This window comes from Cuculus canorus, chromosome 8, assembly GCF_017976375.1.
Source record: "Cuculus canorus isolate bCucCan1 chromosome 8, bCucCan1.pri, whole genome shotgun sequence".
NCBI lineage: Eukaryota > Metazoa > Chordata > Aves > Cuculiformes > Cuculidae > Cuculus > Cuculus canorus.
The window spans coordinates 24,997,434-25,014,154 of record NC_071408.1 but is presented as its reverse complement, the minus strand read 5'-3'; the positions used below and the strand labels follow the sequence as shown (position 1 = coordinate 25,014,154).

The 16,721-nt window shown below is 40.7% G+C and overlaps 1 long non-coding RNA gene across 1 annotated transcript in view; it reads left to right on the top strand.

Annotated features, from left to right (window-relative positions):
• The window catches only part of LOC128852913 (uncharacterized), a 132,125-nt gene extending 121,081 nt beyond the window's left edge, over positions 1–11,044 (top strand). Inside the window, exon 5 of the long non-coding RNA XR_008451034.1 lies at positions 9,782–11,044. This is a non-coding gene — a long non-coding RNA (uncharacterized LOC128852913). The remainder of the gene's footprint in view (positions 1–9,781) is intronic.
• Positions 11,045–16,721: the final 5,677 nt, after the last annotated feature.

Genomic DNA, 16,721 nt, shown 5'->3' with positions numbered 1-16,721 from the left:
AGATGCTCTGAAGCTTGGCTTTTTGACTGTGTAAAAGAGATAACTAAGAAGAGCTGTTGCCTCTTTAATACTTGCCTGCCATACTGATTGCATGTTATGTGGCTAGAAAAGTGGCAAAACTCTCCTAGAATCTTTGAAAGGTCTGATTATATGCACGGGGAAAAGAAATACCTTCTAAAAAACTGCTCGGCACAAAGTGATGTCAAAATGCTTTACACAAATTTTATGTTCACAATAGTTCTATTAAGTTAAAGATCCCATTGTGCCCAGTACTGTCACAACACAACACAAGGTAAGATTACCCTTAGTCCAAAGAAATTGTTCTTAAGCTGAGAAAATAGAAAAATTAATTTTTTTCACTTCATATTTGAAAGCAAGTAAGTGATTCACCCAAGGTCACAGAGAAAGTCTATAAAAGAGGCAAAACCACTACCTAGCTTTGCTGACCTGTCTTCTGGAGCTGTAACCGCAAAGCCGTTCCTCCTCTCACAATGCAGAAATTGGTTCCGGTTGCAACAATTTTTAAATGAGGGGATTTAACCATCATTTAGGTCTCTGCCATGGTGGGCAGAGCTGAGGCAAACCTCACTGTTAAGCCAATGATGGTATTCGTAGAATTGACCTTTTGGATGTCCTCGATGCCCAGAAGAAATTCATTATGGAAATGATTCTCAAAATCAGCCTATAATTTCAAGTTGCTAATGGAAAACAACTCTGCCTAAACTGCATTTCCGAAACATTTCCTCCAAGCAGCAGGCTTTAAAATATATATATGCACATATATATTTTTTATTTAATCGGTGTTGTATTTCTCTGACAGATTGGTCCAGAATGCAGAGGGAAGGGAGAAGCCACTGGAATGTGGTCTAAATTAATAGTGAATTGTGACACAATCCAGAGCACTCATAATAATCAAGTTAGTATGTTTTACATTTTCTCTCAATGTGTTTTGCATTTTTGCTGCATTGGGAAGCAGGCTTTAGATATTGAAACAACATAATGTTAAACTTAAAAAATGACAATTCAAACACTGGCTGCTTTAAATAGTTTATACCTTGATAGTCTAATGCTCTGTGCAATGTAGGCATGGTTTTGTTAGGGACCCCTCCAATAAATATGGATTATTTGTGATTAATGGATGAGTATAGATTAAAAAACTCCTGACTGCTGCCTGGCTAGCCACTCAACAATGTTTTTTTTCACACATGGGCAGTAACAAAACTGTAGTAAGGAAATGAACAAGTATTTGCTTCTATTGTTCCTGACCTTTACCTGGGACTTCTCACAAGGCATGGACGATGTGTCTCCATGGTCCCTGCAGTCCTGTTTAGTGGTACCAGAGTGATATTTTTAATCTTTCCCAGGACATCCTGCTTTTGTTTTCTCTTCCCAGCTATGTTAAACGTAACCCTACATTCATCTGGTGACCTTGAGGAAAGGGGGTTTAGGCCACAGAGTTATTCAGTGGGTCTGTTTTAGGAGTCAGGTAATACAGATTTTAATCCTCCAGTGAAAGGGTGAAATTTCCTGTAACTTCAGTGTTTCAAGCAACAGCTGTCTTGTTTAAGGTCATTGCATGATATCTCTTCCATTCATCTCGGCCGTCTTAGACATAAGAGATGAGTCACAACTGAAGATGCCAATGTCTCTGTGTACCTGCAGTGGGATTCTCTGTAAATGGCATAGTCTGGAAGCCAAAATTTGAAGTTACTGCTATTAGGTTAGAGTAATTCTGCCATATTGAGTGAGAAAGTCACATCAGGCATCATAGCTAGGGTAACTGTGAAACTCAGCTCAATGACAGATAAAACAGTGTTGTACCTCACAACAACAGTGTCTTGAGAACAACATGGCAAGTATATAAAAAATTATTTTATTTAGGCAAAACATTTAAAAGACTTCTACAGGAGTTCCATCTTCTGTGTAATTCTGTAATATGTAGTAACCATTCTAGAACTGATAAATAATAAGTGATTTGTGTTGGACTGATGATTAATTATACATTTTAATGTATACCAAAGGCATTTTTTTAGTATCCTTCTTTGTATGTGTGTTGCTGGCTGGCTGGTCAGGCTACACCTGTCTAATCATTGGCAATTGGTATATTAATTATATCTCCTACTATGTTGTTTTCTAAGTCAGAATTAAAGATCACTTTGACTATCTAAATGACAGATGACTTAATAAATGGTTCTTGGGGAAAGAAGGAGAATTGAAATAAATTGATACAGAATAATACCTCAATATGTGTATAGCTTGGATTAAAAGAATTTTAAATTAGCTATTGTATGTCACCTTTACTCAATTTTTGAAAGACTATTTACATCCTGTCGTGATTACTTTGGTGCCTAAATGGGATTCTCAGAATGAGACCGACAGTTAAGATGGTCCATTATGTTCAATAAACAATGTCCTATTGTAAAATAGTTCTTTTTGTACTAGAATTGTGCAGTTTGAAGACTTCCCATCCCCATGCTAAGTGCTAACCATGTCTACAGCCAGACACAAACATCAATGCCAGAGATCTTCAAGATAAATAGAGCAAATTGGAAGAGTAAGAAGGCTTAGCCAACATCATGCAACAAGTCTCTAGAGGAGTAGAGAATAGAGCAATTGACAGTGGGTACCCATATGATGATGGCCAACTGTAATACCATTACCCACTCAAGTTCACACCCTAATTAACACACAACTAAAACAGACTTGAGAATAGTATTTAAGATAACACTGTTTGTCAAAGTGCCTTGTTAGATTAGCTCAAATATTTCAACACATTAGTGGGAAGGCAAAAAAAGCTGTGAAAAATATGAGGTGAAACTTGTATCCAAGTACTGTATTCCCATCATCTTCTCTAAAGTGTCAGAAAAGGAGGAAAAAAAAAAAGATAAAACCAAGAAGAACTGATGCTACTTTCTTGCAGAAGAAAGAAGTCACTGTGTAAAGATCTTCTCGTCAAAACCTGGAACATTTGGGAGGCTCTTTTCCTAGGAACATCCTGAAATCTATTTTTCCTGACAGAGAAAGAAGAACATCTCCTTTATGCCTCTAATGCATTACAAGGGTTTTCCTAGACTCGCTGTTCTCCTGCTCTTCACAAATCAACTTTCTTAGTAAATGACTATCTCCTATGCTTGCTGTAAAGGATACTGTGGGTCTACCACGTATTAAGCAAAGGGGACCTAATACAGTGATCATAACTCAAACTGCTGCATGTTTTCCAGATGGAGCTTTGTTTATCTATGATACATATCAAGCAAATGAACTCAACCTTCTTGAGTCCAAGTGTGCTGTTTTACATTTTGGACTTACTTAATTCCTTTTAGTTTGTTTTTGTAAGAATTTCAGCATATACAAAAAGCTTGTCTATCCATAGCTTAGTAGCAGTTTGTTACCAAGAACAAAAAGTGGGTTATTGTGATGGGAAGAGAATTTTAAAAGACACATACAGTGCATACTCGTTTGCTTTGCCATGGAAATACTTGCTTATAATTGACTAATTCCACAAATTCATTACTTGAATAGTATCTAGTCACCAGATACTAATTTTTAAAAATATTTGTTACCTTCAGTCTGATCATACCAACTATTCACTGATCTTTGTATATAACTGGTTATTTATATTGCACAGTATCCCTTTCTGTTTTATTTTTCAATGCCTAATGCTTTCTGATTTCATAATGGCATAACAAGACTCACAAGAAGCAAATAATGAAGAGCGATTAACTATTTAAATCCTAGCAACACATTCATTACCTGCAATCTGGGCTTCGTAGTCACCTATAAATCTCCAGACACTTTCAGCAAAAAAATAGCATGATGCCAGTCATCAGAACGAGTACATTTACTGCTTGTATTCACAAAAATCTGTCCTCAAATCAAAATTTTATGTTACAACTTTTTGGAGCCTTTTTTCCCCAGCATTCACGGTGCTACTAAATTTGCTGGCTGATTAATATGTTCGCAAAAGAGATAGCTGCAGCTTTGTTAAGTAGAAGGTGTGTACTATTGATGCTACTCCAGGATATGTACCATTGCAAAACAAATCTAAATCAGTTTATGTGACAAATGTTTGATATGAACCACTGAAGGTTGAGAGAAGACACTATTGACTAATGTGAATGAACATTTTTGTCTGAAGAAAGTGGAACACAAATCATACAAATTCTGGATCATGCCACATTATGGGGGTTTTGTACTCTGTGGTCAAAGACTTCATGAAGACCCAATCTAGAAACATATTCAGTGATAAATACACATGCAAAAGAAAAAGCTATTTAAGCCAAAGGACTATGTTGCCATAGGAAAGAAAACATGAGGAACAGGATAAAATGTGGCTGTAAATATAAACTGGCCATGAAAAAGTTCAAAACTAAGAAGAAGGGAATTGTAATACTCTACAAGAGGAGGGAGTGCATAGAAGGAAACGTCAGATATCTTCTCCCTTATATCCAGTGATAGGATATGTGGAAATGGTTCAAAGCTGCACCAGAGGAGCTTTAGACTGGACTAGGAAACATTTCTTTACCAAGACAGGGGGCAAACACTGGAACAGGATTCCTAGAGATGTGGTTGATACCTCAGGCCTGTTAGTGTCTTAGAGGAATTTGGACAATGCTCTTAATAACATGCTTAGCTTTTGGTCAGCCCTGAAGTGGTCAGGCAGTTGGACTAAGTGATCTCTGTAGGTCCCTTCCACCTGAAATATTCTACTCTATTCTATTCTGTTCTGTTCTGCTCTGTTCTAAAAGATCTATGGCAGGTTTCAAGATGGAACATGATGAAATTTTGTTTTGGATGTAGGTCCAGAAGGTTATTTCAGACATATGTCATCTCTCAAAGGAGTACTCCACCAGCATGAAAAAGAGGTTGATAATGTGACAATGACCTGTGGTGCTGTGCTTCTGGTATCTGTCATTGTTACATTAAAATCATGGTCTACTTTCTATTAGAACATATGTATGGAAGCTATCTTGATGCAAAAACAGTCCCAGCAGCAGATCTGGACAGTGGCAAGTTACTCACGTGTAAGTAAAACGTAGCTGGAAAACTGTACATACACTTTGTTACTTGTCATGGCAGTTTATTTCTTTTCTTTCTTTTTTAAATCAATCATTTGACTCCCCCCAAATATCAGCCTTTAGATGCAGAAGACATTTATTCAGGCTGGCTATTACCGTATCCACCCAGACCTCCATGCTGATTGCGCAGATTATATAAACCTTTTGGTTACATTAGCACCTGAATATGATTTATGTGGGCAGACAGGAGATGGTGATTGACCTGCTTGCATGAAAGCAGCCTGTTTGCTGTGAAACAGCTTCCGGCATAAATCATTTTAGACATGCTTTTACACCAGGACTAAATAAACACTCACTTACCCCTGGTACCTGCTAATATGTTAACAAGTAATGTCCTCAAACAGCCTCATTCTTTGATTACATCTGAGATTGGGGACTTTGTGCTGTTGCTTTCTCCTCCTGCCAGGATCTCATGAGGCCAGACACATTAGCTCACTTCAATACAGAGAGAAAGTAGGAGTTTTATCAGCCTCTGTTATCAACCCAGCATAACAAAATAGAGCATGAAGGCATTTATGATCTCATGGCTGAGGCATTATAATGCAAATGTCTTAATCCCTGCAGTTCTTGACGGTGCTGTTGCCATGTCTTTGGGTCAGTAACACAGTGCAGGGTTAATTAAGAAAGACAAATACAGTGGAAGCGAGGGAAGCTGGAGGGCTGCCTGCATCCCATTTCTGCTTGCACTTGTGACCAACATTACTCTTTGTCTGGGGAAGATGTTACCTGTTGCTGCAATCTGTGCAGCGTGCCCCTCTTCAGCAACAGTTACCGAAGTAGATCATGGCTGTGGCTGATGTTGCCTTCAAGACAGAGGAAGGTGACCACCCAACATGGAAGAGAAGCAAAAGTAGATACACACAAAAACAGTTTTTATCTCAGGTGCAGACTTTAGTTACCTGCTTTGCTGCTGGAGTACGCTGGGAACCAGCTCAAGATGAACTTACCCAAACCTTTATGTATCTTCAGGTAACCAGCTCTGTAAGTAATGCAAATACAAAATCAGACAATGTAGCTGGGCCTGTATTAACTACAGTTATCCAAAGTTATATCACTTTTCTCCTTTTGTGGCCCAAGAGTGTCAACATTGACAGCTGAACTTACTTATTCTACATAATATCATTATTTCAATATGACTTTGACATGTTAACAGGCCTCATGAGCCACTTGGGGACCAAACCTTTTGGTCCGGCACCAGTGTTTCTAATTCTTCTTCTAGGCACTGAAGGGCTTTGTAGAAAGTGCAGGAACTCAGATTATATAGAAGGGCTGGGGTGGTGTGTGGGGGGAAATCATCCATGAAAGAAGAAAGGGAAACACCACTTTGGGAGTTATATGAGCTTTATGTCCAAAATGTGGTGGCAACCACTTGTAATTAGCATCAGCCACCAGAAGCACCTTCAGTGATTTTGTCAATAAATGACTTCCCCCGAGATACTTTGTCAGCTCACTGCTGCAGCAGCTGTGATCTTACAAGGAGTTATTTGCTACCCTCTCAGGGAAATCAATACGTATTTGTAGTTCATTAAACTGTACTTCTGTTATCTTGGGCACATGAGGATGTGGGTCTCCATATGGCATATTTGGGAACCCTCAGTGAAGAGGACAGGGTGGTCGAGTGGTGCTTCCCTGTCATTCAGGAGTGCAAGTGAGAAGCCAGGCTTCACCTAAAAGCTGTTTAACCTACTGATATGGATCTGAAGCTAACTGCATGTAGATATATCCCACCTCCAGGCTTTGGGAACATCCTGGTACCACAGCTTGATCTGCCTTCTTAAAACACAGAGCAGAATCCATCTTCACATTAATATATATGTATGGATAACAATGAAGATTAACTCAAGATTATAGGCACACAAGGATTCAGGCTTACTCTGAGAAGAAAGTCAGAACTGCAATGCCAGGAAGTTGTCCCTATTTTCAATATAATTACCTGAGCTCAGAAGTTTAACAAATCCATTTAAGTTGCCAATAACCAAAAGCTTTAGACCTTTGTTTCATCACCTTTGATGGAGCCATGCCATGCCTTGCAATAAGATGTGGTTGTCTCTCATAAAATGGACAGTACATGTAACAGATTTCAGATCCTGACTTAGGAAAGCTTTCAGCTACTGGAAAATGTCAGAAGTACATTTGAGTTCTGTAGTAGTGAAAAGGACATAGAGGCATACGGTCCTAAATGCAAGCTTCATAAATGCATTGAATTCCAGATACTTCTTTACCTGGGACTGCCTCCCCCCACCCCGTCTTTGCTAAGAAAGGTTAGCAAAACTGATAAAGGTGAACACTGAACAGAGACTATTTTTATTTTATTAGATTTACTTTGCACCTCACATTTATCATGGCTGTCCTAACAGTGAGGCTGTCCTTGCCATGATGTAATCTGCAATTAACTAGTCTCCTTTTGTCAGCCTGCATCATCAAAGCCTGTTTTTATGGAGTGTTAAGTCTAATATTTGCTGTGTTAAATACTTGAACAATATTTAAATTGGTTTCATCACGTACTATATTTAGTTAGAGTGATATTGTCTGGTTAACAGCAATGAAAACAATTCTGTTCTTTTGGGTTTTACATTTTGAGTGGGTATTAGGTAACTGGAAAATATGGTCATTATATTTGTCTAACATTTCTACAAGTTGTAACATGGCATTTCAATTTGGGCTTTAACTCATGAATTATCCATACGCAAAACTTTTGAGAAGTTTCCAGGTTCAACATCCAAACAAGCACAGAGTTCAGTGGCGTGTCTGAAAGGGAGGCAGTTTAATGTTTATACACATATATAGAAACGTATGAAGACATTTTTCAGGACCTTTTCTTTCCAACAATGCTGTTGTTACACAAAGCCTGCTTCAGAGGTATTTTTAATGTCAAACAAAAATCACAACTAATGTGTGATCTCACAGAGACAGACAACACTAACTTTCTGGGTACTGCTCCTTGGAGTTTTTATTTGTCTGTGTGATTCCTGTTTGTCTCCGCTTGTAGCTTGTATGAGCTATCTTGCCTGTACTCTCCTGAGCAATTTTGTCCTTCAAACCAAAGCCCTGTGAGACACTGCAACTGTGTTGACTTCTCATTTCCAGCAGCAAGGAATTCCTTCTTCAAGCGATGAAGACGTCTCCCTTCTTCAAAGTAGAGGTCTTTCCCAGAGTTTTTTTTTAATCTTTAGGCACTAAAGTGACTGTTATAGGAACTTTTTTTTTTTCAGCTGCAGGGAAAACCTTTTATCTTCTTTCTTGTCCTTAACGTTTCTTTTCCTAGTGTTGGTGTTAAGATATCTTCCCATCCCAGCAATGTGATTTCTAGCTATCCCACTGAGTTAGTCATTCCTCTCCTTGATGATCACAGCCATGGTCTCTGGGTCAGAACAATACATGCTCCATATGTTGGCTCTTGTCCACCAGAAATTTCTGCTCCAGAGACTTTTGTCTATAGTTCTACACAAGAGTCAGAACCATGAGGGAGCATGACATGGACAAGGATTTTCTTCTGCCTCTTAGAAAGGAATCTGCTCACAAAACCATGACTGACTCAGCTTTGTTGAGCTAGGTCTCTATGCAGAGGATCTCACTAACAAGAAAGAGCTGTAATCCTTTCAGACAGCCTTTTGAACTGCCCAGGAGCTCTTTGAAAAAACCTGATATAGCTTCTGAAACACTGGAAACTTTTAATCACCTATATTATTTGTTTTTAGCAGACAGAAATAAGAGATTCTCTAGAAATCTACAGTCAGGTTACAGAAAATAAAGCATATCCCAAGAGATACATGGTAATTTTGTTAGTTATTGTATGAAATAAAAATTAGTGCATTTGTCCTTTGAATAAGTCACAGGTTTTTAAGATTTGAAATCTACCTGGTTTTAGAGACTTTTGAAAGAAAATCAGTAAAGACCATTTCTCTCTGTGAATTGCAGTTTCTCCTTAGCACTGCAATGTGCATTTGTTCTTTGGATTTAAAACAAATTTGGAGTATGGAAGCAGTTCTACATACTCTTCTGCTAAACTTGTACCCAAGCCTTTGCAGGTGTCACAAAATTGTTGCTTGCACATGGCTGGTTAGAAGAGGAGTGGGGAAGTGGAAGGAAAATCTAATCTATGTATGATATTGCCATGACCAGAGTCTCCAGAGTGTGTTTTTAATAACAGCTTGAGTGCTACCTGCTGCAACTCCAGTTTTCAGAGTGTCTGACTGAATAGAAAACCTACTCAACCAATAAATAAATTAATAAAAATATCAATAATCAAATAAAATATGCTTGAATTCACCATCCCTGGTACATCACTTGGGTAAGGCTGCATTCTACCTTCAGCTCCTTCCTCCTCTCACTAGCTAAGTATTCCCAAAAGAAGCATTACAAATAAGAAATCTTTGCATTGGCTTGAATGCCAGTGCCAAATTGTCCCAGGCTAATAGAGCAACATGGGGAGCATCAGAGCCCCTGAGGAGTTACTTCCAGAATGTGGAAAGCCTCAATAATATTTAGCTGTTTTTTTTCCTATACTCTTATGAACCATCCATTCTTACAGAGGTGAGCATCTCCACACGACATTTCCTTTTCTACACAGGAAATGAAGCGCTGAACACTCCTTTGGCAAAGACTGATCTTGTGGTTTAAAGCATGCTTGAGACTTTTAGAAGGGCCTGAGTGGCCAAAGTTGAATTTTTAAATTCTTTTTCATTCTGTTCTTGCTTTTGCAGGTTGAACATCAGTATCCAGTGCCTAGCAAGTATGGTCTTTGACTGTGGTTTGGAAAGCCCTGGTGAAAAAGTCACAGAATGCTATAGGTGTGGGAAGGATAAAGACCCGGGAATCAATTCTTTGCATCTTATTTCCTACTTTCCACATGGCACTATGTAATTATCACATCAATTGTTTTATATAAAGTATATAAAATGTAGCATTTGGTAGCTCTCAGTTATTGAAAGAGTAGTTTGCATTATTTTTCAGAGAAAACTTACTTTCCCAACAATCTTCACGACAATTTGTAAAACTTTCAAAATGTTGTCTGTACAAACCCAGAGTTTTTATCAAGCCTTTCTAAAGCATTCGGCTGGTTTGGGAAAGTGAAAGGGAAACATTTAGTCATATTCCTTAATGAAACTGTGTTTTAACTTGAAGATGTCCCTTAGCCCCCCAAATCCACATATGACTTCTGAGTTTGCTACAAAGCAAGCAAAAAAAGCAGGAAACATAAAACAAACTTTGATTAAGAGCCTGATTCTGCTGATTAAAATCAGTGGCCAAACACTTTCTGACTCAGAGATCAGACTTGAACCTCTGCTGTGCTGGACCTGCTCCAAAACCCACTAAAGGCAATAGGAGCTTTTCTTCTGAGCTGGGTCACTGGATGTCTGTCTGCCCTTTTCTCTCTTAAATTATAAATCACCAGGAGGAGTTTAATCTTGCACTTTTCAGTGCCAGTGTGACATTTATTTTAACTTTAGCTGTTGACAAAGCACTCTGCATCCTGCATTTCCCTGCTGGCAATCACGTGTCTATTCTAACTCATATGTTACTTTCTGTCAGGGATTTTATTTTATTTGTCCTCTGCTTATTGCCATCCACTTCTCCAACCCTCCCTTTTCATCTGTCCATCACATTTGGCAGCAAGAAAAATGAATCTGTTTTGCAATACCAATTTCAGTGCCACTTGCCAGTCCAAATAAGAGTTGTGTATCTAACACACCATACAGGGTCTCAGTTTCTGGATTTTGTCACAAGAGCTGTATTTTCTCGGCAGCTTATTAACAGCGTGTGTTTGGGGTGAAAATTAGGCAAATGGAAAAAGGATGTCACAGCAAGGAGCTGTGTTGCAACACTTAGGTTATTATATTGCATTAAGTTAAACAAAGACTGTTTAGCCATGTTATGACTATGATTCTCATTCATTCCAGTCTCTTGAGAAAATGTATTTGAAAAGAGGCAACTTTGCTCAGTCAATTTCCCTTTGGTCAAAATGCTCCCAGGTGCCACTCTTGTGAATTTGACAGGAAAAAAAAAATGTTAAAAGGGACTAAAACTTTGGAGGGGACACCAAGGGGAAGATTGCCCTAACTCTGATGATGCCAAGAACAAGAAGAATAATGGGATCCGCCAGAGATTGGAAACTTTCTTTTGGTCATTTATTAAACTCATATTATTTTCTCATCTTTCACTGTCTTTGGAGACACGTGTGTTTGGTGAACAAAAAATGTTACGAGAAATCTTGAATTGCACTCCACTTTCCCAGGAAAATGTGCTGACCATCTCTCCTGTGCCTGAGGTCAACCATTTGACTTTTAAACTGGCTCTGGATCCATAAATAGCCCTTGGACAAGGCTGCCAGACAGCTCAGAAGGCTTTGAATTTCTCATTCAAGAAAGAGGTGACATACAATTGCTCTCTACCAAACCTCCAACTGGCTTTTTCCAACATCTGGCCAATGACTTTGTTGACTAAATGGGAGCTGAGCAATTCTAGAAATTGGACTCTAAGTAGAAAACATTCCCACTTCTGCTCTGTCAGTCGTGTTAGTGGGGAAGCAGAGCACAGTGACACTTTTTCCACATGTAGATCTCAAGAATAATTTCTAAATCCCCTGTGCCTGAGCCATAGCTTGTTGAACAATTCCCATCAACTTCTGTTTCTGATTAGGGTGGAAATTATGCAGGTGACTTTGATAAGATGAACTTCTTACGTGACCAAATTGAAACACAGTTATTCCACCTTGCAAATGCCTTGTCACTTGGTGAGTTTTAGCCTGAAAACCGTCAGTTTTAAAATGAAAGAAAGGGACAACTGTGTCTGCGAGGTCTGACCTCTGCAGAGAAATCAACCTCCCTCATATGCTGCAACAGTGGGACAGTGGGTGCTGCATCCTTTCTCCCTGTAGGGTTTCCCACTTTAAGGTCTTGCTTCTAGGTCTTTGCATACAAACTGAAACTCTCTTTTAGTTACCTGAACTGGGCATAAAGCTGTTTGAACATGATTTCTACTTTCCTGATCAGGGATGCTACCTTCAGTCACACCGTTCTCTACTGATCATTCAAACAGATTTTCTCCCATGCTATCCTTCATTCATTACCCACACTGTACCCATCTTCTCCTGTTTCTGCTCACTCTAAAAAACTCACTTTTTCCATAAAGCAGACAGCAACAGGTGACCTGTTAATGACCAGGCAGGTGAGGATCTGTGTCTTGGCTCCTAAAACACACCCTGCTGGTGGCCTACTGATAATCTCACATCTCATCACAAAAGCCACGTTATTTCAGACACCACCCACTCATCCATCCATTTCTTGCATGTGAGCTGGATCCAGGGCTAATCTTGAGTGGCATCCAACACAGGAAACTCATCCAGCCTTGGGCTATGAAAAAATGGGCAACATTAAACAATACATGTTGTTAAGCTGTGAAACTTCTTGCCACAGGAAACTGTGGATACAAAGAGATTTAGAAGTAGCTGGATAAATTCCTGGAAGCAAAATTCACCAGGGGCTATTAAATACAAAGACACTATGTCTGGCTCCGGAAATCCCAGCACCACAAATCACTTGCCCTGAGCCACGATTTGCATGTCCTGTTCTGATATCCTTCCCTAAGTACCTACTACAGCTGGCTGCTGTAGGCACGTATTGGGCTGGATGGGCCTTTGGTCCTAACCAGTTTGGCTATTCCTCTATTTTTGTATTAATAAGTGACCTGGGACTGAATATCACATTTGGCACTAATGTTTCTGTGTTCACCCAGCAGCATTTCTATCACCAGCACTCTCCAAGCTGCTTCTGCTGTGACATCTGGACATCACGTAGCACCTGAAGCACATTAAGCTTTTTCAGCAGGTAATAAACCCCTGGATAGTGTACAGCAGGCGAGCCCCTGTCTCTAAATACCCACCATGGACATTGCTTTCTCCAGCAATTGCTGAAGCCTGGTTTAGATTAAACTACTTCAGACCAGCCACTGCAGAAGGACAAGGCTGGAAATGGAAGTCTCTCCTGTTTTGGTTGGGCTTTTTTTCCCTGCTGATTTGTTGTTTTGGGCTTGTTTGTTGGTTGTTTTTTTCTTTTTTTTTTTGCAAGTTATGTAAAGGAAAAATATAAGGCTAGGCAGCTGAATGCATCAAGAAGTTCAGCCAATTTTTGAGGCTACTGTCTTTTTCTGGCTGTTCCACATGAAAAAAAAGGATCAGGCAGGGCTGTATCTCCCTGGTTGCTTCCCGCACTGTAAGGTAGACTTCTTCGATATAAAGCACGGGGTTATAGAGGTTAGAGGATGCTGAGTGGCAATGCCATACAGAACACCAGCAAGACCCTTCTCCCTGTTGGGCAACTACTCTTTTCAGAGCCATTCCCAGTGTCATATATCCAGGACCATTGTCCTTCAGAGTCCTGAAACGCAGCTGTGCTGTTCAGCTCTGGGTTTCTGAATGATGTGGACTCGGAGCTTTCCATCAGCGTCTGGCTTCCTAAACTCCAGGGATTATAGGGAAGTCTGGGCCACAGCAGTGGAAAACTTCTTGTGAGACATGGGTTGTGTCAGACTGTCCCTTGCAGCCCTCTCTCTGGAGGGGACCATGCACAGGCTGCCCATCCCCACCAGTGTGCAACCCAGTATATGAGCACCAATATGCCAGATCGCCATGAACAGGGGAAGATGGAATGCAGAGCTCCTCTGGGAATTATTCTCCGTTTCTTGTCTGTAAATGGGACAGTTCAACCTGGAAAGGATTGCATCAAGGAAGTTGACATATGAAGGAAAGAAGGGAGGAAGTGATGTGAGAAAGGAAGGAATGAAAGCAAAAAGAAAGAAGGAAGGAAGAAGAAAGTAAGAAAAAGAAGAAAGAAAAGGAGGAAAAAAATAAAAAAAGGGAGAGGGAAAGAAAAAGAAAAAAGAAAAAAGAAAAAGAAAAAGAAAAAGAAAAAGAAAAAGAAAAAGAAAAAGAAAAAGAAAAAGAAAAAAGAAAAAGAAAAAGAAAAAGAAAAAGAAAAAGAAAAAGAAAAAGAAAAAGAAAAAGAAAAAGAAAAAGAAAAAGAAGAAAGCAAGTATACATTTCTGATGACAGCTGCACAAATGTGCCTTATTCTGGCAGATCTCTCAATTAAAATCAAGCCACCCTAATTTAAGGGGAAAATAAACACAGGCCTGATGTTATGTGCTTTGCTTTCAAAAAGAATCAGCCTGAGGAGAGGCAGCTGGGCCCTTAACTGGACGGCTGGCTAGAAGGGAGAGGCAGACCTTGCTGCATCAGCTATTGCCCGTGGATGCTGAGATGAAGCCGAGCAGTGGTTTGTGACCCTGGAGCAGCGTGGGGCCAGGGGCAGGAGAGCCACATCTGCATTGGCTCCACGTATGAGGGGAAGAGGCTGGTGTACCCCAGAAAACTGGGGCAGAAAGTTCAGAGCAGAGACTTGCTGCTCCCTTTTGACTGAGTCCATATCAGCCAGGGGACAGAGGGGAGGGCTTGGACAGTCTGTGCCCTGACACTCTCCCTTACAGCGCAGAACAAGTTCAAAGCGCAACCATATTTTCTCATGTTCTCCACCCACGTTTTTAATTAAAAATGAGGGCACTTTCTTTACACATAGGTATTCTAACACTACTGGTGACCAATGAGAGAGACTGCTCTGTGAATAAGCAAGCTAGAAGTGCCCTTCACGTGGAATCCACGTGGTTACATACAGTGCTCTGGCTCTACTGTAGTGCTCCTGCAAGCTTCAGGATGAGAAACTGCTTGATGGCTATACTCCTACCTGGGAATAGCTAAACTTTCTTAAAAGCTCCTGTTCATCCTTCTGCTGTAGTCTTTCTCCCTCTTCTCACTGGACTCATGGTGAAAAAAATTATCACCATCCAACTTTGGATAAGAAAACAGCAGAAATCAAGTGAGTTAGCTCACAGACTGAGTTCCCATTGTGCCTCCCATGCTTGTCCAACGAAACTATTCATAGAACATTCTGTACCACTTAGGGACCAGATAACATGGCATAGGCAAACCTCTATGATTAATCTTGGGGCTCTTAGAGATTTCTGCAAGCCATGTACAGCTCTTAGCCTGCACGGTGGGAATTGCTACTGTGTTGTGGTGGAAGAACCCAAAACCCAGCAGCACAGGGATGCAAAGGTCCAAGGGTTGGGGGAACCATAAAAGCATCACTTGCTCTGGTTGGACAGTAAAAATTTGCTGTACAGAAGGAATCTTTCTGAAGTTTCAGGGGAGGAAATAAGAAAGAATTTAAAGAGTGTAACAACAAGAAAAAATATGCAAACTCTTCAGCATAAGCTATGGATTCAGCTCTGGATTACAGAGGTTCAAGAGATCAAAGCAATAGCAGTAGCAGAAGGGGCAAACCAGAGACAGCACACAGATAAAAGAGGTGAAAACCAAAGAAAGCTTGCATAGGAGGCTGACGTTGGTAAATGAGGAACTGGGGTTGGATTAAACTGTTAGTGCTCAAAGCATAGTCCCTTTTTGGCACCATTTGTTTATGCAGAACTGAAGATTTGGGGGCTGGTGAGGGGTGGGAGGCAGAGGAAAATGATACTTTCATTTTTTGTCATTGCCAGAAAAAGCTTCTGTGTGTGAGTCATCTCCACACTGCCTGTGGAAGGCTGCAAGGAGTGGAGACAGAAAGGATGCTCCTGGGGGTGAAATACTGCTCAGGGGAACGTTGGGCCCAGATTCAACTGTGCTGCAGGCTCCCCAGCTGTCAGCCTGGTGGGACGCACTGCCTACTCTTTGTCCTACATGTTTGGGACAGGGGGCTCGGTTGATGCATAGTGTTTCCTTACTCCCTGGGATCAGGTGTGGATCTGGCCCTCCTTTATGTAAGCTGATGGGGTTTCTCTGGGAATTTTATAGATTTAAAGAAAGCACTCCTCTTGCCTGGTCTGAGAGAGTAACCCAAGCAGTTGCATTAGCAGAGCCCATCATGGCCTCTTGACAGAGGATCAATTAATCAGTCAGTGCATCAGAGAAGGGGCAGATCCCCTCACTTCTGCAGCTGTTCCAGGTGAGCAGGTGGGGCTGATCACTTTCCACAGCTGCCCTTTGTGAGCTCGGGTATTTGCATCTCTCTCTTTTCTAAAGCAGTACACCTGGGTCATCAGTAGGGAGGTGGAGAGGAAGAAGAACAAGAAGGAGGAAAAGAACAAGGACACCTCAGAAGAGCATGGGGAGCTGGAGCAGGAGTTGTGGTATGGTGCAGTGAGATGTTCTTGTTGCAGGACTGACTGGGATGGAAGGAAGGACCTTTCTGAGTGGTGAAGCCTGAAAATGAAAGGAGTAAGTGATAATAACAGGGTAATGCTCGCTTCTGGCCCTGGTGCTGTGGGGAGCTGCTGCAGCCCAGCAGTCTGATGTGTTCTAGGTAAGGCTTTGTTGCAGAGAGGGAGCAGGGACTGCTCCTGTACTCTGAGTTACTCTGCCCAGCTTAGACCGGCATGAGCAAGTCTGAGGTGAGATCAGGTTAGAGAATTGGATCTGAATGATTCTGTGGTTTGAGAGGTCAAGCTTGAGGTGGAGGGAGGAGATACATGTCCTGTGAATTGGTTGATTTCTTCTTCCTTGGCAGAGAAGGACAAGCTCTGTGTCCTTCCCAGCCTCTTCTCTCTGTCCTTGCTGGAGCTCCTAGTGCATTCACCTTCTACCCAGGGTGA